We start from the raw sequence: 22,275 nt of genomic DNA, 5'->3' as shown, positions 1-22,275 counted from the left end.
ACGCACATCTCCACATGCTCATACATGTGTACTCATACACACATGCATACCAACAATAATAAAGCTTAAAAAAGAAAATGTGATGTTTTCTGAGCATTGTACAGCTTCCTTCCCTGCTGAGAATGTTCTGATGTTAATAAAATATCCTGATGTTCTGTCTCCCTTCAGTGACTTACAGAATATGGATTCTGTTCAACTGGAGAGGGGCATGCCCTACTGTGGTTGGTATTATTGTTCTATGGTGTATGGTCTGGCTTCTGTGTGTCTATGGATATGCACACGCGCACATGCGCGTTTGCACACACAGACACACTCTAAACACAAAATTTGAACAGCCATTTATTCATTAAGATGTGAATAGTTGGGTTCCTACCCTCTGCCCCTGCTTCTCTAAAGTTCCCAAACCAGGCACTTATAATCCAGGCACTGCAGTCCCCAAATGTGCCTTCAGTATACCATGAAAGTGGTTTTGTTTTTTTGTTTTTTTTAATAATTAGATAGCTGAAATTACATCAAAATGGCGTCCAGGGCTCTGTCCTTTAGAGGTCAAAGAAGCTGTAGTCTGCAGAAACACCATTTGAGGTCAAGAATCCTACCACCTGCTGTTCCCAGTGGACTGTGTGATGTACTCAGAGTGTTGGAGGGGTCAGGCTAAGTGAGCAGCTGCCGTGATACCCGGTTGTCTATTAGTATAGCGAAATTGAGGGGAAATAGGAAACTTTAAGATGGGTGTCTTTTTTTGGTGTTATTGTTGATAGCCCTATTTGAATGTAAAGTTCTGAGCACAAAGAAGCAAGCTGTCTTTGGGCTGCATTTACTGCTCTTGATGACTCCAGTTGTGTGTAAATATTAGAAAACAGCAGGGTCCTGCATCCCAAGAATCACTTGAGCTGTGCCACAAGACAAGTGTCCTTCCTGGCACTGTAGTCATACTACCCAGCTCTCCTGCTGTTTCTAATCTGTGCGCACAGCCGTGAAAAAACTGGACTGACATTTACAGGCACAGCAGGGAGACACTTGACTGGGGAATGTTAAAGACTCCAGTACCTCCATTCAAAGTGGCCACCGCACACGATAAATCTTCACAGGAGAGCTGGGCGGCGCTCGGTTGATGCTGTAACGAGGAGATCTGTAATGAAGCAGAGAAGCACCGCAGCTCCTCCGTTCCGCTGTTGAGCCGTCGGGTGTTGATTGTGGCTTTGCTTTAGACCTAACTGCTAGAGGGACATGGCTTCTGCGGCGGTGAAGGGATCCTCCCTCTGCACTGTGGTTTTTAGGGGGTGTTTCATTCTCCCCTTGTTGACTCATCTGACTTGAGCTTTGTGGGAATGCGCCTCAGTCAAGGGCACTCTTGGAATGGGCTGTAACCTGTGTGGAAAGAGGTCAGCTGCGTTCAGACTGGAGCGCCACAGCCGCCTTCCCTGTCGTAGCAGCAAGCTGCCAGTTTGTATGCCACAGCACCAGGAATGCAATTAGGTTTGCTGCGCAGTGTCGGGCTGGTTCTCAGTTAAGCCTGCTTCCCTATGGGGAATAAGACTAGACAGACTGTCATTCGCTCTTCCTAATTCTGCTTAGCATCATCGCTGGGGCTTTTTTTTTTCTTTTTTTTTTTTTTGTAATTAGCTATCTTAGTTGGCTCTTAAATTTTAATAGCCAATTGAAGCTGTGTTTTAGCCAAGTCCCGTATCTAAATTGCATTCAGCCCATTAACAAAGTTGGTTAAAAGGCTATTAAAACCAAAGCCAATGTATGGTGGCTTGTGTTTGTATCTTCACAGTATCTGTCACAGCCTAAAGGAATGTGCACCTCTTCCACAAAGTTCTGCCCAGGCTGGTCTCGGCCTCCCTAGGAGAGAGGATGGTCAACAAGATGGTTAGTGTGTGGGGATACTCAACATTGGCCTGGCCTTGTCTTTTTTATCTTGTAGGAGGCTTCTTTCAGGTTCTGATTTAGTTTGGTTGGTGGAGAAGGAGGGAGAAAGAAAGACACACTGAATCCTCCAAATTAAAATTGACAGTTTTTAAAAAGTGAGTAATTGAAATGATGTTTACCCCCCCTTTCGGCTGATCAGAATTATTAGCAAAACCATCTGAGGCACCTTCTGGTAGGAGTGTAGTCTTGCTGGGTTCGCTTTGTGAAACATTCTGGCAGCCACTGAAAAAAAAATCTGTAGTGGAGCCAGCACATAGGCACAGAGCACACACGCTGCCTAATTGACAGGCCCATTGTTGCCCTGGCTAGATTCAGAAGGCTGGCCTGGGCAGCCCCACCCCAGAGCTAGCTTTACCAGATTGTAGCTTCCGTGCAGAGTCCTTCCATCGAATCGTTACCTTGTTTCTGTTCTCAAAGACACCCGGTTTCACAGATCTTTATAATCTGTGCTACTGACTGTCAAAAGGAAAGAAATGTATTGGGGGGGGGGGGCCACTTCGTTTACTTAATCACTATGGCCCTGGGAATGCGAATTCCGGCAGAAGCTGGAGGCAGAGGCCTCCTGCTGCTTGACTAGGCCGAATGTCCACAGCAGTCATCCCTCCCCTGCCCCAGGTGACACCATGTTGCCATCATCATGTTTTCTGCCTCAAAAACAGACAAACTACAAGCCCAGCTATAAGTGACAGTGTCCCTTCTCGGATTGTGTCGCACCGCCCTTGTAAGAGGCAAGTTTGCTCACCGCACTCACAGCTCCACATTTGCTCTCAGCTTTAGCCCGGTTGTCCAGCTTTAGCACCCAGTCCTGCTTCTATGGTGTGGAGTCTTTTGCAGACAGCAATGCAGGTGGTTGTAGAGAAGCCCCTGAGAGCTCTCTCTGTCTCTGTCTCTGTCTCTGTCTCTGTCTCTCTCTCTCTCTCTCTCTCTCTCTCTCTCACACACACACACACACACACACACACACACACGCACATACACCATGTGGTGTTGGGATTCTTCTATTTCCACCTGACTCGCTTTCACAGCCTTTGCCTGAGGGCTGAGTAGAGTGGGTAGATGTCTCCCTGTCAGGACCGCCTGTGCCACAGGGCTCTCTGCTGACCTTTCCCCTGTACCAGATGCTCACAGAAAAGGCAAAAGGAACTGTTTTATTCCCACAGATGAAAGCAGTGAACCCAGCACAATGAGAGTGTGTGAAACACAAATTGGCCTTGAGTAAAGCAAACCTGAAGTCAGGCCTCCAAAGGTTGTGTGTGTAACGGTCACCAGGCTGCTTTACACACAGCAGGTCCTGGGTTCAAGCCCCCGTGGAGCCCAAAACACTCTTCATTTCAAAATCACCCTGGAAAAAACATGAGACGGCTTTTTTCAGCTGGGCTTGGTGACACGTTTAGTCACAATACTTAGAAGGCATAGACAGTTGGGTCTTTGTGAGTTCTAGGCTAGCCTGGTTTTCATAGTGAGTTCCAGGACAGCCAGAGATAACCTAGTGAGACCTTGTCTTGGAAAAAACAAAACTATGAGGCCACACTCTCCTGAGAGTCAAGTGGGATGGCTCCTGTACAAAACAAGATGGGGTTCCTGGAGCCCTCCCCAAGCTGGTCACTGTGCCCTCGTGGGCTCTGCACCACACAGCCCTCACCTGCAGTCGGGAGCTTCCTCTCCCGTGGGTGATACATGCATATGTGGTGTATGACAGGAAGATCGGGGGTCAGGTGGGCAGTGGGATTTCCAAGCCTGTGAGAGCCTGAATAGAGAAACCTGCTGCTTGTTGCCGTCAGAAAGGACAGACTCCCTGACCGAGCAGAACTGCTGATGCTGTGGCGGCAGCCGAACCTGACAGAACAGTTCAGTGCCCAGGAGCCTGCCCTCACCCGTGAGTCCTCTCACCAGAGGACCTTTGGGGCAGTGGCTTCCTGGAGTCCACTCAGGCCTGAGCACAGACCCTCAAGGCCCCAGTGACCCGCTCCAGTTGTCACAGTGTCCTGGCTACTGGTGCCACCCTGGGCCGTGCCCCGGGGCCTCCAGTGCTGCATCACGTTTCCCGAACTGGTGTTCTTCCTCGGTTTACCTGTCAGGCATGTGGCTCGTCACCAGCTGCTGAGGAGTGGGTGTGTGGGAGGTAAACTATTTTGAAGTCTTCCTGATGTAAGATGCCTTTGTTCCACCTTTCTCATGACTGATAGTTTGACTCATGTTGGATTATAGATAGGAATTAATTTTTCTTAAGAACTTTGCTGGCTCTATTACTGTTGTTTAGCAAACTTGAGCGCACTCCGATCTCTGTTCCACCGGGTGACATTTTCCTCCCTCCTTTCTTCTCCTAATCATCCTCATTTTCATAAAATGAGTTGGTGTGGGCCTGTTTCCTGGGTGTGTCCTGGAAGTTTTGTTGAAATTATCTTTTGACAGTTTTCCCCTTTCCATTTCCTGTGTTCTCTCAAGAAGTTCCAGAACATTCATTGTCTCCTCTCAGTTGCTGCATTTCCAGGGAGATTTTCTTAATGTTCTCTTCGAAATCTTCAAAATGAAAAAAAAGAAATCTATTGTGTCCTTGATTTCCAGAAGTTCTTTGGTTTTTAATTTAATTTTAAGAGTGTGAACCTAGTCTTAGTTTGTAGCTGCAGGCCTTTATGTCTCCAAAAATTTTAATTCTAGTACATCAGTGCTTTCTGTCTCCATATAGTTATTTTTTTAAATGGTGTGTGTGTGTGTGTGTGTGTGTGTGTGCGCGCGCGTGCTCTAAGATGCCAGATCCCTCCAGCATGAAGACTCTAGGGATGGAACTTGAGTCCTCAGACCTCGATGGCAAAAACCTTTACCCACTGAGCCATCCCACCAGTCCCTAACGTGCTTCTTCAAGAAAGGCGATGGCCTTTTCAGGGGGTGGCACTCTGTGGCTTTGTGGGAATGATCCCTCAGCCAGATGACTGACATTTGGAGTTTCTGTGAGGGGTCGGTGTTTGGAACTGTCATTTTCTTTAATTTGGCTGGTAGTGTTTAGAAGAATTTCATCCAGCCTGGGGTCTCCAGGAAGCTGAGCTTGACATGAGGGTTCTGCTGCTGTGCAGATGGCTTCTGCATGCGGTCTCTGTGAGAAGGGACAGGCTACTGTGAGAATCGGGGCAGAGGGCAGTCATTCCGAAGACCTCAGCCGAGAGCACCTGGCACTCAGTGTTTCTCGAAAACGCATCTCACAAGCTGGCCTTGGGGACCAGCATCCCTCTGCTTCTGAGCCACACTGAGGGAGGTGCAGTTCCAGGCAGGTGTGTGAGATATCCCCAGAGAAGGAGAGGAGGGCTGGCAGCCAAACTTAGGATGTGTGGGGAAGATTGGGAAGATTGGAAGTGCGGCCTCTCCGCCCTTTCTCCTCTGGGACTGTGAGGCCAGGCATTTCCTCAGAGAAGACCTCCCAGCTCCCTAGCAGAGAGGTCCAGCTCTTTGCCCAAAGAAACTGCTGCCACTGACACCTTAGACATCAGTGTGCCTATTCTGGGATCTCTCTTCGGTTCCTTGAATGCTGTCTTCCCCTCTGCCACTATTGATTAAAATCACTCCGTGTAGGACTGGGGTGTAGCCCAGTGAGGACATGGATTTGGTCCCCCAAAACTATACAAGGACAGACTGGTAGTGTACAATTGTGATTCCAGCCCTGGGGAGGTGGGCAGGTGGCTCTGTGGGCAGGTGGCCAGTCAGTCCAGCCTGCTGGTTGAGCTCCAGGTCTGGTGAGGCACCCTGTCAAAAAAAAAAAAAAAAAAAAAAAAAGGCTGGCTGACTCCTGAGTAATAATAACCCTTGACACTGATGTGTGCACGTGTGTACACACATTTCCTAAGCTGTGCTTTACCATTCCTCCCATTCTGCCCTTTTATAGCTAGGGAGAGCTGCTTGAGAACCTCTACGTTTCATGCTTTAGAATAAGCGTGGTGATGTTGATAAAGCCCTGGGGATTGTGGTAGGAATGGCATAAAAATTACAGCCTCATGGAGGAGGGGCTGGCTCTTGCCTTGCATGGCTGCTAACCCGGTAATGTGCTGTCTGCTTATTTACAGTTTCTTTTGTGTTTTTTTCATTTGTATCTTCTAAATGTAAGTAGCCAGCCTTAAACATACTTTGTTACATATAAACCTATTTCATTTTCTTAATTGCTGTAGATAGTATTTTAAGAACACCAGCTTCCACAGGTCACTGTTAGTATAAAGTATGAATAGCTAGTGTATATGGATAATTGCAGGTGAGTGGCGTGGCTCCTGGCCACAGTCCTAGAATTCTAAGAGCTGAGGCAGGAGATTATGAGTTCAAGGCCAGCCTGGTGAGATAGTATCTCAATATGAAACAGTAAAAAATATGTGTGTGTGTTCCTATATGTATGCCCAGTTGTATGTGTATGTGTGTGCATGTATGTGTCCCTGTGATGATCTTGCATCCTATGACACTGGTGTTTTATAAACTTAGGTGTTGAGGTCTTTGGTGTCGGAGCTGAGCTTTTATCTCTCTCTTCTCACTGTGGATTCTTTGTGGCGACCTTGTTTCCACTGGTACTTCCACTGCCTTGGTGGACTGGGACATTGTTTCTCATTAAAAAAAAATCCTCCCTTTTCTCCTGTAACTAAAAGGGTGCCTTATTAATTTGTATTAGAATAAGCTCTCTGCTTGTTGGTTGTCTGGTTGTGTTCCACACTGTGTCTGTTAGAGTACCAGCGTCTTTTAGCATCCCTTCCCCTTTGAAGCAGAGACCTCCCTCCTCCAGCTGTTCATTCTTTATGTTGGTTCTGTCTAAGCAGTCCCCGGGCTCCTCCAGATCTCTACCTGTGGCTTTTCCTTGGAGTGATTCTGGACTTGTCTCCCACTCTGCATGTCAAGTCTCCTGTTCCTATCTTAGTCAGTCAGTCCATCAGTCAGTCAGTCTCTCAATTGTATCTCCAGCTTTTTGCTAGTATGTACTTAAATGTTTCCTTTAAAAGGTTCATAGCAATATGTGTTGTTTGATACACATGGAAGCTCTAGCTAGGTAAAGACTCTAGGATGTAAATTATTTCCCTTCATTTTTTTTAAGTGACCACCCTTCCATCTTCTGTCTAGCATTCCATGTAGCAAGATCTCACTTAATCTTTACAACACCCTGAACAAGACTGCTATGATTTCCCAGGACTCTTAAGTGCCACTCACAGTGAGTGAACTGTCTGGTAGTGTCTGAGCTTCCGCTAGCTACTTATGGAAGGGGCTGGGGTTGGCACGGGGTGATGACCTGTAAGGTTGGGGAAGCTCAGTGTCCACCAGCCTCGCTGTAGTGGGGTCTCGGGTTATATTCCCAGACATAACTGAGAGTCAGCAGAGCACAGGAAGAAGTGCTCATGAGCACCGGCCGCATCCGTTTTCAGGAAAGACGTGGCTCTTGGCCTCGGGTCCGCTCTCCTGCCTGCCACTGAGCAGCACGTGCTCCCGGGTAGCCATGAGCCCAGCTGTGGCTGGGCCAAAGACAGAAAGGGCCAGGACTGTTCCGTGGCACAATCCCGGGACCCAGCGCACACCCTGAGAGCCTGGTGGTGGCTGGCAACCCGCCATGGTATTTCTTGGTCTCTTCTGTTCATGGTGTCGATGAAGAAAAAGGTATGATCTTTTTTTTTTTTTAACTTTAATTTGTGTGAAGGGGTGGAGGATAGGCATGTGCCACCGCCCTTCTGTCTTCCATCTTGTTTGAGATGAGGGGTTTTTGTTTTGTTTTTTGTTTGTTTGTTTTGTTTCTTTTTTTTATGGTCCTGGCCATCGTTTGGCATGGGTCTGAGACGCCAGGGAGGCAGTGAACCCCACTTTTCCAGAACTGTTCATCAGGAGCTGTTGCCTGGCCTGCATAGATCTGCAGAGGTTGTCTTAAGCTGAACTCTACCATAGGAGTTCTTTGTGTGTTGGGGTTATGCTCTTACTACCCAAAAGGCCCTCCCTCCCTTGTAAATAAAGCCTCTAGCTCCTCGATCTTAGGGCATTTGGAACTTGGCTTTCTCCTTAGGATATCAAGGGCACCCCAGGCCCTCTGTCACCCCATGTTACTGCCCCTACCAGGTCTGGGTCAGGCCTCTCACTCTGACATGAGAGAATGGGATGAGCAGCTGATAAAATGGCCAGGGTCACAGTGGGTGCTGCCGGTGGGCTTGCCACTGTTCCCCACATAATGTCACCTTGTACTTTTAAGTTAGGTCCCTGGGATTCCCTGACTCGGGAAGGTCACTGCTGAGGAGGGCTGTTGGCTCAGCTGCTGCAGAGGGGTGTGCTGGCCAGGGCTCAGCAATTCCTCAGTGCACTGGCTGGGTTTGTGTGTCAACTTGACACAGGCTGGAGTTATCACAGAGAAAGGAGCTTCAGTTGGGGAAGTGCCTCCATGAGATCCAGCTGTGGGGCATTTTCTCAATTAGTGATCAAGTTGGGAGGGCCCCTTGTGGGTGGTGCCATCCCTGGGATGTTGGTCTTGGGTTCTATAAGAGAGCAGACTGAGCAAGCCAGGGGCAGCAAGTCAGTAAGAAACATCCTTCCATGGTCTCTGCATCAGCTCCTGCCTCCTGATCTGCTTGAGTTCCAGTCCTGACCTCCTTTGGTGATGAACAGCAGTATGGAAGTGTAAGATGAATAAACCCTTTCCTCCCCAACTTGCTTTGTGGTCATGATGTTTGTGCAGGAATAGAAACCATGACTAAGACACTCAGGATGGATGTGGGGCCTTCGCTTGTAGAGTTTGTCTCTGGCTCTGACACAGTGTTCCGTCACGACCACCATAGCAGTCTGCGCACACCATTGTTTCCACTAGCTGGCACCGTCAGCTCAGGCACACAGGGGTCTGGGAGCAAGGCAAGTCCCACTCTGCCTACCACAAGGGAGGCCTCAGCCAATCCCAGAGTCACTGGGGCTGAGCGGAGTCTTCAGCTTAGTTCCCAAGTGAAGCCTACGGGGAACTCTGGTGAACCTATCCCAGGGTGGATCAGCTCTCTTCCCTGAGGACACATCGCAGAGAGCAACTCTACCAGGGGTGCCTGGACACCCAACAGCTAGAGCTCCTGGGAGGTTCACAGCATCAGGGTCCTGACAAGCCATCTTCACGTCAAACCCTGGGTTATTCTTACCACAGGCAACAAACGTGGTCTCCCAGGTCTGCCTGCTCTGTCAGGGAGGTCTCCAGTGTCTGGACTGGGGCCAGATAAGATTCCTGGATTTGTCCCTGAGAGTCAGGGGTCTCTGCAGTTCCTCTGGGTCCTTCCTGGTCTAGATGGAAGGATCTGCCCCCTGGAAGCCTATCTGGAGGCGGTCTTTCTCGGTCCCCATCCTCTGTGTAGTTCTCGGAAGCTCATCCCTTACAGTCACACCTAAGTGCCCGTTCTTCATCTACACCAAATTCTTCGCTTTCATCTCTGCCTGGTGATCTAATGCTCCAGGCACCTGTAAGATGCTTGGGGTCACTGGGTCACCACTGAGGGCAAGAAGCCTAAGGGAAGGACGGACACTTAGGTCTCCAGCCAGCACACATGGCTTGGAATCTTGGTCACTTGCTGGTCTTTGTCACATTCTTTTTTTCTATCTATTCCCTGTGGGACCCTGGAGATAAAGCTCTGTAGTGACACACTGAAGATGCTGCTTGAACTAGAAACCAGCATGACCATTGTATGTGCCTGTGTGTGTGTATGTGTGTACACACGCATTCCCTGTGACCTCTGACCCTCTTCTCTCTGTCCAAGAGCTTCCCCACTACCTCAGGAGTTAAGTTCCTCCAGTTCATTAGAGATTTGTTGCCTTGGCTGCGTTTCCTCCATGATTGCCCATTTTCTAGAGCAGATGGGGAAACTTGTGACCTCATTCACAATTCTACCCTGAAGGTTCTGGGAAAGAAGGATGATTGAAAGAGCTCTTTCCTCTGTGCACAAACACCCAGCAAGAAGTGGAGGACTTGCTCTTCCCCGGCTCCCCAACTAACTGCCCTTCCCTAGAGTTGCTTGCCCTGTCCCACACCCTACCCCTGTCTTTGCAGGGCCCTTCCCCATGACCCCAAATCCTTCCTTTGATTCCCACCCGATTTCTGTATTTGAGAGTCCATCATCATTTCCTCTGGGAAGCCTTACCTGATGCCATCAATCCGGTTTCTGGCTTCTGCCTTGCTTGGGCAGATAGCTCCTTTTGCAGCTATGTATCGGAGTATTCGTAAGTCCATGGGAAATGCTGGGAAGCGTTATTTTCCAACTTCATTCCAATGCCTAGATGCTGAAGCACTTTTAAAAAGAATTGTATGATTTCAAAATGGGTTTGATCTTTGAACTATGGATGGAGGATATAGTACGATTCCATCATATTTCAAAATCTGGCTGCAGGGGCTAAAGAGATGGCTCAGCGGTTAAGAGCACTGACTGCTCTTCCAGAGGTCATGAGTTCAATTCCCAGCAACCACATGGTGGCTCACAACCATCTGTAATGAGATCTGATGCCCTCTTCTGGTGGGTCTGAAGGCAGCTACAGCTATTTATATACATAAAATAAATAAATAAATCTTTAAAAAAATCTGGCTGAATATTGAAAAGTCAACACAACTTTAATTTATTCAAAGAGAATGTGATATTGCTTCCATACCTAATGGGTAGAATTTATACCTTTTGAGCCTTCATCAAGAAAGGTGGAAAGGTGAAAAACCATGATTAGTCACATCAGGTAAGTATGAAATAATTGCAAAGATTTAGGTGTTTATGGCATATCCTTGCTGGTTCTTAAGCCTGCTTTATCTGTTAGCATGAGCAAGGCTGGGGGCAGCCTGCGCTCTGATGAGTTTAGCCTGCTCCGCGATTGCTCTGCCATCTCCAGCCTGGAGGGCGAGCCACTCCGAGGAATAGTCTCTGAGTTTCGGTATCTTCCCAGTAATTAGGTAATTCTTATGTACGAGGTGGCTGACAGCGTGCACACCTACACTACTCTGACCTTTTCCCCATTTACCTGCCGCGTGGTATTTGGGGAAGTGACTTTTCCTGGTGAGTGGCGGTGTCAGACTATTCGCCAGCTCCTGCTGCCCCAGTCACCCTCTGGAGCAGGGGCCCAGGACCTCACCAAGGCAACCCAATCTGCGATTCCCAGCCCAGAAATGCCAGGGCTCCTCTTGGATGCCCTGGTGGCTCTGAGGTTTTCCTCTCAATAGTTCACAGCGTGTAATTCTGAGAACTGGTTTCCTCCTTGGGTGATGCCTGTGGGCGGGTGGGGGTGGCAGCGTGCAGGGTTCCCTTATGCAGGAAGATAGGTGCCCATGCATGGAGAAGCTAGTGACAAGCTAGCTGGCTTATAGACGAGCTCTCTGTCCCTGTCACCTGTCTAGTTTTCAAACTGCACTTCAGTGAAAATGATTCCAGGAGTAGTTTTAATAGGAAGCGCTTTGTCATTCTCGCCTGACTTGACTGTGCAAAGCAAGGCAGAAGCTGAGGATGAGACTTTCTTCTGTTTGCTTTTGTTATTCTTGTTTATGTGTTTGTGTGTGGTGTGTGTGTACGTATGCATGTACATGTGTGTGCATACAAAATGGAGACCAGAGGAGGAGTGTCTTCTTTTGTCTCTCAGCCTCGTTCCCTTGACCAGGTCTGTCACTGAACCTAAAGCTCACTAATCCACTAGTCAGGCTGTCTAGAGACTTCCCGAGACTCCCCTCTCTCTGCCCCTCCAGGCTGGAGTCGCAGATGCACACAGCCATGCCCAGGTTTTATGTGGGAGCTGGGGATTTGAACTTGGGTCCTCATGCTTGAGTAGCCAGTTTTCTTACCTGCTGAGCCATCTCCCCAGCTCCTGGTGAGGCTTCTAAATTTTTATTTTCAATTATTTATTCAATTGATAGTTTTAAATTATTTTAGTGGCGGGTATGTGTTTGCTTTCCAATTCACTCAGAACCTCAGTTTCCCTGAGCTGGGGGAGGAGTCAGGAGGATTGCATTAACTGAAAAATTGACCTCTCAAGGTTTTTGAGAACCTTCCGGTGTGGTTTTCTTGGTTAAGTACTGGCTCAGTTTCTGATTCCCTGCCCTCCCCGCAGGAAGGTTCTAGTGTGTCTCCTGGCCTGCACTGCTTTGTTTGCAGACTCGGGCTTAGTATGACCCCGTCCCGGGCTCTGTGGTTACTTCTGTGTCAGCCTGCTCATTGCTCCCCGACGCCCGCCACGTCCACACACAAATGTTATGGTTGGAGAGCCCGAGGCTCACAGTTTGGTTACCTCAGGGTCTGAATCCCACGGCCTCTTGTGCTTGCTGCGTGGGCTGTGATCTGTGACCTCTTCTCCTCCATTCAGGCTTTGTCTCCTTTCTCCGGGGCTAGAACTGCTGCAAAAGGTGACCGTAGCTTAGGACAGTGCCTTAGTCAGGGGTTTCCTGCTGAGAACAGACACCATGACCAAGGCAACTCTCATAAGGAGAACATTTCATTGGGGCTGGCTTACCGGTTCAGAGGTTCAGTCCATAATTATCAAGGCAGAAACATGGCAGCATCCAGGCAGGCATGGTGCAGGAGGAGCTGAGAGTTCTACATCTTCATCTGATGGCTGCTAGCAGAAGACTGGCTTCCAGGCAGCTGGGATGAGGGTCTCAAAGCCCACACACCACAGTGACACACCCACTCCAACAGTGACACACCCACTCCAACAGTGACACACCTACTCCAACAGGGCCACACCTAATAGTGCTACTCCCTGGTCCGAGGATATGCAAATCACAGAAAGTGTTAAGAGGTGAAGCATGCTAGGGAATGTCTGGTGGTGCACGTGTGTGCGGGCGCGCTGTGTGTGTGTGTGTGTGTGTGTGTGCGCGCGTGCGCGCGCGCGCGCGCGCGCGCGTGCGCATGTGTACTGGCAGAACAAGGTGGCTCCACCACAGTCACATAATTCATGCTTATAATGTAGCTGCTGCTGCAGCTGCTGTGGGGGAATCAAGACGGCATTCTAAGATGGCATAGGACTTGGAAGGAGAACACTTAGGACACAGAATTAAAAAAAAATGGAGGCACTCCTGCTCAATGTCCTTACGTCAGAATGTGCTGACATCATGAGTGAGAAAGCCCTGGGTGTCAGCTGCCCACCCACGCAGAGCAGAGACTAAATACCAGACAGTGACAACCTTAGAAGGACCGTGAAGGTCATACAGCGCCTGGCTCCAGGCAGCTCAGCAGACATCGGTCTCCAACATACCCCAACACACAGGAGCCGTGTATGCTAGCAGCAAGGGACCCTTCCGGTGAATGCATTCCCAACCAGGACCCCCTGTCCCTGCCTGGCTGACTCTGGTGGCCTGGCTGAGTACTGCTGTAGAGCGGGCATTTTCCCTTCACCGTCCTTCCCCTACAGTGAGAGTGGACACAGATGTGGTGGCTTGCTCTGCACCAGGCAGTCGGGCCTGCGTGCACAAGCCCTGGCCACGGTCTGTGAGTGAAGTCTGCCTGCAGATATCGGTGGCATCCATTAGAGCTGGGTTGTTAGTCTTAGGTTCATTTGCTGTTCCCGTTTCCCTGAAATGTCTTGTGTGAACAATAAACTGTGCATTCCAAAGGAACACCAGACTATCTGCCTCTTTGTGACTCTCAGTGTCCGAGGCATGACTCTGAGTCAGGAGGTGACTCAGCAAAGCACTGAGGTGGCTACGACAGAGCGGAGTCTAGTAAGAGCGTCTGCCTTTATATCTGTTCGAGAGTAGATCAACAAATTATAAGATCCAGGTGGACCGAGCCACGGTGTTGATAGAACAAAAGGCCGCTGCATTGGCCCTTCTGGGTCAGTGTGAGAACTCCTTTGTTTATGAACCTACTTGTGAGCTTGGTTCATGGCAGAAGGTGTCTACAGTGATCGAGTGGTCACCAACACAGCATGGTTCTGGGGATTAGTTTCATTAACATTCCCAACGATCAGACCCTGGCAAAAAGCAGCGTAGGAGAGAAAGGACTTACTTGGCTTACAATCCCAGGTTGCATTCCATCATTGCGGGTGTGTGTGTGTGTGTGTGTGTGTGTGTGTGTGTGTGTGTGTAGGGGTGGTGGGGTGGGGGGTGGTGGTGGGGTGGGGGTGGAGTTGAGGCAGGAATGTCAAAGGGTGGAGACACACAACACAGTCAAGAGCAGAGAGAAATGAATGTGGCAGGCGTAACTTTCTCCATTCACACAGCTCAGGACCCCTGCCTAGAGATCGGTGCCACCCACAGGGGGCTGGGTCTTCCCACAGCAATCATCTTAGTTAAGACAAACCCCTCCGACATGCCTGTAGTCTAAACCAATGTAGACAGTCCGTCCACGAGACTCTTCTCAGGGGCTTCTGGGTAGCATCACATTGACAGTTAAAGGCGACAGTGACACTCTGGTTTCTTGCTATCACTTGTCACTGCTTCTGATGCTCCGCCCTCCCCCTCCCCCGCCATTAACATCATATATGAACATCTTTGTGTGGCTCTTGGTTCTTCTGTCTTCATTTCTGTAAGTGACCTGTACTGCTGTCTTTTTCTATTAGGTCTGGTCCCTTTTCTTTTCCATTTGTGGGAGTCTCTTGAACCTTTTAGATAGTCATTGCCAGTGTGTTGCTGGCTTCAACACACACACACACACACACAGACACACACACACACATACACACAGAGAGAGAGAGAGAGAGACAGACAGACAGACAGACAGACAGACAGAGACATTTACATGAGTGCACTGTCCCATTCTGCATCCCACTGCTGGGGTTACACGTATGCACGGTCACAAGTCTGTGTCCCACTGCTAGGGTTACACGTATGCACGGTCACATGTCTGTGTCCCACTGCTGGGGTTACACGTATGCACGGTCACATGTCTGTGTCCCACTGCTGGGGTTATACGTATGCACGGTCACATGTCTGTGTCCCACTGCTGGGGTTACACGTATGCACGGTCACATGTCTGTGTCCCACTGCTGGGGTTACATGTATGCACGGTCACATGTCTGTGTCCCATTGCTGGGGTTACACGAGTGCACTGTCCCATTCTGCATCCCACTGCTGGGGTTACACGTATGCACGGTCACATGTCTGTGTCCCATTGCTGGGGTTACACGTATGCACGGTCACATGTCTGTGTCCCATTGCTGGGGTTACTGTCACCCTGAGACCTAAATTAACAAGCTGAGAGGCACGTGGCAAGCAATGAGCTCTAGGGGACAGGACTGCAGAGGACAGGAAAGGCAAAGTTGAAATGTCTAGGGCTGGGTAACAGGGTAGCCAGTAAGGGCTTGGCGTGAAATCCTGAGGGGCTGAATTCAATGCCAATGAAAGAGAAGCCAGGTGTGACAGTAACCCCAGCTTTGCGGGGGGGGGGGGTGGGGGGTGGGGTGGGGGGTAGGGTGGGGGGTGGGGTGGAGGTGGGGTGTCTCTCTGGCCCCTCCGCAGTCTCCATTCCTCTAAGCGGTTCATCAGAGAGACACGTTTGGAGGGCTCACACTGTGTGGGGACCAGCTTCCAACTCACAGTTGCTGACCTGGAGGCCGGAGCTGTTTCACTTACAGCTGTGGTTTGGCCCCGGCTGATCTTGGCGTCTCTATCACCCTGGCTCTAAGCTCCAAGCTCTCAGCTTGGAAGAGATAGGAAGTTCTGAGTGCATGGGGGAGCCCGCATGGCAGCTGCGTGCACAGACCAACACACACTGGCGACTAAGACATGCTCACTGTGGGCAGGCAGGAGGGAGCCCTCCAGCCACGACAGGAGCAGAGCCCTGTGGGTAAGAGGACCATCACGAGGCTCGCTGGGCCTCTCCCCAAGTTTCATCGGGTCATGAGGTCAATACTCAGGATATGACCTGTCGTGTCCCGTCCCTGACTCTGCACCCGGAGTGCCCTCCCCTTTTACACCTTACCCCAAGTTCTATGGTCAGGCCAAGGAAAGAGAGTCAACTCAACTTCATTTTGTTTTTCTGTTCCCAAGTTAATGGGTCAGTATGTGTACTGTATGCTCAAGTCATATTAAGACTTGAGTCACAAAGCTGATGGAAGGCACGTAACTGGGATCAAAGAGCAGATAGCAAACAGCCGCCCTCTTGACAAAGTGGCTGTGAGGTGAGTATTTATCCATCTTCTATCGGTACAATGAAGTACACAAAGTGGATAACTTATGTACAAAGAAATGAGATTTATTTAGCTCACTGTTTTGGAAGCTGACAGGGTAAATGGACGGTCCTACTGAAGGACTTCTGGAAGGACCTACTGTGGATGATGTCACAGTGGTGGCACCAGAAGTTAGGGATCACACAGTGAGACAGGTGCTGGTACGATGGGTGTGGCTGGGGTTGTAGTCCAGACAAAACATCTTCACCGACTCACTCTGAGACACAACTCAGGTCCTAAGGGACCTGTCTTAGTTTCTTCTTGGTACAGCAGCCCCTAGGGCCCGGTCACCTCCTTCTGGGTTCTGCCCTTAAAGGTTCCTCCACCTCCTGGTGTCTCTACACTAAGTACCAAGCTACCAGCACAGGAGACCCTGACTGATATACTCCAACTGTATCAAGCCAGAGCATGGGATTGCTGGGATATGCAGAAGCTGGGAGCCATACACTGACCTTCCCTTGCCTTTAGGCCTTTATAGTTTCCTCACCAGATGAGGGGTGGGACAGACACCCCTCACCCCAAGTTCTATGGTCAGGCCAAGGAAAGAGTCAACTCAACTTCTTTTTGTTTTTCTGTTCCCAAGTTAATGGGTCAGTATGTGTACTGTATGCTCAAGTCATATTAAGACTTGAGTCACAAAAGACACATGCTGATGGAAGACACGTAACTGGGATCAAAGAGCAGATAGCAAATAGCCTTCCACCCTCTAAATCCCTCAGAATAGTGACTCCCAGCAGAATGGTCCCCAGCTGTGGCCACAAGTTGAGTTCAAACTGGAGCTACGTATAATGCTGACTGACACTATAGCTTGTTTTCTGGGGAAAGTACTGTACTGTATTTTATCAAATGGCAAAGTGTGTGTGTGTGTGTGTGTGGGATGGGGAGGGGTTTTAAAGAGAAAGCAAACGACTTTAGGTGGGCGTGGTGAGACAGCTTTCTGCTGTGGTCCCAGTGTGGTTGACTCCAGGGCACCAGAGTCCCTGCAGAAGAGCAGTTTTAGCTGCCCGCCGCCAAGTGTCTGAACCTGTGCCCTTTCCCTTTCCCTTCTCTCTACGGAAAGTGCCAAAGCTGTGAGCCTGTGAAGCAGTCCCCATGCCCCGCCTCAGGAATATTACAGAACTTTCCTGACTTCTGCAGTATGACTCACTGGGGCTGGATTGAGTGGGGCTGGGGCTGGAGACTCCGGCTCTCACACCCTGTCAGTACTGGTGTCCCTGGGAGACAGGACACCTGAGAGGAAGCACAGGGATGGAGAAAGAGCAGATGAGAATATGTCAGGAAGACAGCCATCTGCAAGCTAAGGAACAGCCCCCAGGCTTCCTACTGACCTACTGACCGGGACTTCAGCCTGCAGGACCAGAAAGAAATATGATTGGCTCATTATTCAAGCCTGTGCTATCCTGCAGTGTCAGGCCCAGCAAGCAAAGCAAAAGGAGTGCCCCTGGGAAGTGCACCTCGGATGTGGTATGTGGTGCAGAAGTCAGAAGCTAGCCTCCGGTGCATCTCTCAGGACCCGGCCACCTTGCTTTGGACACTGGCTAGCCAGATGGCCTCAGGGATCTGCTGGGGTCCGCTTCCCTGGCACTGGGATTGTGAGCATGTGCTAACATGCCTGGCTTCTTAATGCAAGTTCTGGGTCTTAAATGCATGCTTGCAAGGCAAGCCCTTTGACTAAGCTGCGTCCTCAGGCCCCAAGCCATTGTGTTTCAGAGATATTTGGTATGTAAGGATAGTAACTGATAAGAATTGATCCTCAAGAAACTCAGGAGAAAAGCCTAGGGATTTGGGGTACTGCCTCCCACCCCACTCTCCCCTCTGTCACTGCCTCCCTGAATTGTCTTGGCCTACTTTGTCATTTATTTATTTATTTATTTATTTGATTTTTTTTTTTTTTTGGATTTGTTTTTTTCGAGACAGGGTTTCTCTGTGTAGCCCTGGCTGTCCTGGAGCTCACTCTGTAGACCAGGTTGGCTTCGAACTCAGAAATTCACCTGCCTCTGCCTCCCAAGTGCTGGGATTTACTTTGTCATTTATAAGGCCTCTCAGCCTCTGTGTGGGGCCTTCTGGATGTATTCTTAGAATCCAGTTCAATAAAGAGAGATACGTAGCCAGGATCTGACCACAGTCTAGGGTCCCCTCCCCTCTCTGTGCTGTTGCAGGTGATTATTACTAAGGACAAAGACATCTAGGGGTCAGCTGCCCCACACTCTGGGAAGTATTCTGCCTGTGAAGGCCTGACAGCTTCTTCTTGACTGCCAGGGCAACACCCAGTTTCCTCATCTGTGTACTGGGGATGAAACTCCATACCTGAAGAGTGTATTGAGAGTGTATTTGAGGATAGCACAACATTGTGTGGCTTGTATAGATACGATGAACACTCACTTTATGCTGATTTTTTTTTGTTCCCCCACTTCCCCTCAGGGAACAACTTGAATGTTTATATACTTGCTTATTTTTAAATTTATTTATTTATTTATTCATTCATTCATTCAGGTGTATGTATGTGAATGCCTGTGTGATACAGTATACCTGTTACTCAGCAGGCATTGTCAGGTCAGAGGGTAACGCTCCACGTGTTTTCTGTCTCCCTTCTTTTTGAGGCAGGGTCCCTGGTAGCTTCTTATGCTACGTGCTACGTGCTATGCTTGAGCTTCTGGCTGGGTCTCTGGTGTCCATCCCTTATCTCCCGGAGGAGCACAGACGCAAGCCACCATATCTGGCGTTCTAAACGTGGCTTTTGGGGGATTGAACTCAGACCGCTGAGCACAGCAAAGGCTTCCACCTGCTGAGCCCTCTCCCCGGTCCATACTGTCTTATTAACTAGGCATTTATCGAGCACCTACTGTGTGCTCGGCACTGTGCTGTATGCTGTGGGTGTGAGACCAGGTCGTTGACATGAACTAAGAGTTTCTTCTTTGAGTCAGGGAAGCAGGACAAGAAAAATGGCAGGAGCGGAAGGAAGGCTCTAGGGATGGGGTGGGGTGGGGATGATGTGAATGAGAAAACTCACTCAGCAGGTAAAGGGTTGGAGACCCAAGTTCCAGGCCTGGAACTCACATGGTGGAAGGAGAAAACCTGCTTCCTTAACTTGTCCTCAGACCTCCACATATACTCTGGCATATACATGTTCTCTCCTGCCCCCCTCCATGCGCTCACACACACAAAACACATACACACACACAAGCACACACGCATAGGCACACACGCATACACACACACACACACACACACACACACACGCACATGTAAACACACACACGCACACACTTATTAAATTAGGAAGTAGTGTCACTTTAGGGTTGGGCTATGGTGTGTCTCCTGCGGAGTTCCTGGTTTATCTGTACGGTGTTCATCCATGAAGAATTTTCTTTTGGACTACCTTTCCTGTTTTAAAAAGAACACTTATTGCAGTTTCCTTAACCTCAGCCAGGAAGGCCCTCTCTCCCTTCTCACACCTGCTCCAAATTTCAATTACACAAAATATCTTTAACCCCGAGTTCAGCCAGATTCCTTAGGAGGAGGGGAAAATGGCGCTGTAAGTATTCGTAATGTGTTTGCATTATGGAATAATTACACATAATTGCGCTGCCTTGTAAATAAGTATAAAACGTTTGCCAGTCGGCAGTGGGAGCAGCCGTGAACCCACCTTTCCCCCTGTGGAGGTTTTGCTCATGGGAACCACCTTCAGCATTGGCAATCCTTCCAGATCCGCAGGGCGGCAGTTTCTCTGTGAGCAAGTCCAGAGGGTACAGTAGCCACCCATGGCTGTGACCAGATGCCTAGCAAGAAGTCGGTTAAGGGAAGAAGGCTTTGTTCTGGGTCACAGCGGGACAGGGCAGTCCACATCACTGTGGGGAGAGCATGTTGGGAAAGGTGTGGCCAGCAAGGCGTGGCTGGGAAGGCGTGGCCACGAAGGCTTGGCGTTGAAGGCATGGTGGTAGGAGTATGAGGTAGCTGGTCACATTGCAAATGCAGTCAGGAAGCAGAGGACTGCAAGTGGGGCCAGGCCATTAAATAAACCTTAAATCTTCCCTGCGCCACCCCCACCACCGTGACCCATTTCTTCCATCAAATCTCTACCTTCCTAAATCTTCCATGACTTTCTAGAATGGCACCACCAACCAGAAACAAAGTGTCCAACAAATGAGCTTGTTGGGGTGTGTGTGTTGTGTGTTGTGTGTGTGTGCATTTTATAGTCAAACCACAACACGTAGTCTTGAGGAGTCTGTAAAGGGTATGTTAGCTCCTCCCTGCCTCCCCAACCCCCCACTTTCTCACCACGTGTGAGTTAAGCACACAGAATGCCAGACCCTGGTGGTGGGAATGCTGACACTGGTCTGGGCATCCCCGGTGAGCTACGAGGACTGCTCATGACACTCTGGGGCGGTACAACATTTTACCCTCTGTTTTGCCGTGTATTTGGTGTTCTAGTTTTATGCATTGCAGGCCCGGACAAAGATGTGGTCAAATTCTCCAGTTCCTGGAGCACGGTTTTGCCCAGAGTTAGATCTTTACAGATGTACCATGATAAAATGAGGACATGGAAGGGGTCCCTAGAAGAAGTCCCTGCTGAGAGGGGCTGTGATGTGGTGACGTAGGAGACACACTGTTTGCAAGCCCAGGAATGCTACTAGCCCGTAGCCTCAGAGTTGGGGTGGGGAAATGGAGGGGGGATGGGGGTGGGAGGTGGGCATAGGGTGTATAGGTCCTGCCACAACTCCCAGAAGAAACTAGCCCACCTGACATCTTGTTTTATGTTGCCATCTCCAGAGGTGGCTGAGCATGGCCGCCATTGTTTTTACTGCCCTGTTGGTTACAGTAGCCAGTCTTTCCCAATACATCTTGGGAGCCACTGTGTCCCAGGCCCTCCCCAAGGAGGAAATAACACCACTGTGGTAACTGGCTCTGAGTCATCTCAGGCTAGTAGACACACTTTAGGCTCAATCCAGGAGGACCTTAGGTGGCAATTCTCACGCCTACAGATCCCTCACTTTCCAGAAGTTTCTTTCTTTCTTTCTTTCTTTCTTTCTTTCTTTCTTTCTTTCTTTCTTTCTTTCTTTCTTTCTTTCTTTCTTTCTCTCTCTCTCTCTCTCTCTTTCTTTCTCTCTCTCTCTTTCTCTCTTCTTTCTTTCTCTCTTTCTTCTTTCTCTCTTTCTTTCTTTCTCTCTCTCTTTCTCTCTCTCTTTCTTTCTTTCTCTCTTTCTTTCTCTTTCTTTCTTTCTTTCTTTCTTTCTTTCTTTCTTTCTTTCTTTCTTTCTTTCTTTCTTTCTTTCTTTCTTTCTTTCTTTCTTTCTTTCTTTCTTTCTTTCTTTCTTTCTTTCTTTCTTTCTTTCTTTCTTTCTTTCTTTCCTGACACCTAGTATTTTATCCAGATAGCAGTCCTGTTACACATGGTCCAGGAACATTCAAATAAGAACTCAAATCGGAAGTTAAAGATTGGTCTTCACCCATCATAGCCAACAATGCCGCATTTGCCTATGACCTCTCCGATATAAAACTATATCCACACCTCAGTGGTCACCAAACCATTCAGTACAGCTTCCTTAACTGTAGGGTGTTTGAAGCTACCAGTTTTAGCACTTCGAATTATTTTTTTCAGACTCTGAATAGCTGTAGAGATTTCACCGTGGGTTGGGGGAACCAACTCAACCTTTGGTGCCAAAATGTGGCCAATTGAGGCTTTGAGTGTGTCATGGCAGATGCCACCATCGATGGTGCCTTCTCTGCAAAGTTATGGATGAACTTGGCCATAGTCTAAGGTGGAAGGTCTTTCCAGAAGTTTCTATAGCAAGTTGTTAGGGGGCTGCATTGGCATACCTCTTCTTGGACCCCATTCAAATCACGGCACGTGTCTAGGCCACTTCCTCTGGACCTCACCAGCTCTCAGCCCTGTTGAGTGTCTCCAGACAGAACCCAGTGAGGCAGACAGACAGCCTTTAGAACCCTAGGGGTACAGTCCGTTCTGCCAGCATCCCCAGCAGAGTGCTGACCTCGGCTCACCTTGTTCAGAGCTCCCTACAGCTCTGTGGCTATAGTTAGCAGCCTCGTGATTTCACCCCAGGACCGTCCTACCTCCTGTAACCCAGAGATCCCTCAATGTCTGGCTCCTTAATGTACCCAAGTCTTCTCATGCACTTGTGACCAAACGAAGCAGCCAACAGCTGTGCTTAGTAAATATCAGGACCCCAAATATCGTCTGTAGTTATATTCTGGTGAGTTAGTAGCCATTTGAAAGACAACGAACGAACT

General features: G+C 49.2%; 1 pseudogene; it reads right to left on the bottom strand.

Annotated features, from left to right (window-relative positions):
• Window positions 1-21,469: 21,469 nt before the first annotated feature.
• On the bottom strand, window positions 21,470-21,777 carry LOC127687813 (ATP synthase subunit g, mitochondrial-like; annotated as a pseudogene).
• Between the last annotated feature and the right edge of the window lie 498 nt (window positions 21,778-22,275).

The sequence above is a fragment of the Apodemus sylvaticus genome, chromosome 6 (genome assembly GCF_947179515.1).
Source record: "Apodemus sylvaticus chromosome 6, mApoSyl1.1, whole genome shotgun sequence".
Taxonomy (NCBI): Eukaryota; Metazoa; Chordata; class Mammalia; order Rodentia; family Muridae; genus Apodemus; species Apodemus sylvaticus.
The sequence above is the reverse complement of the archived record's forward strand: the minus strand, read 5'-3'. Positions and strand labels throughout refer to the sequence as shown.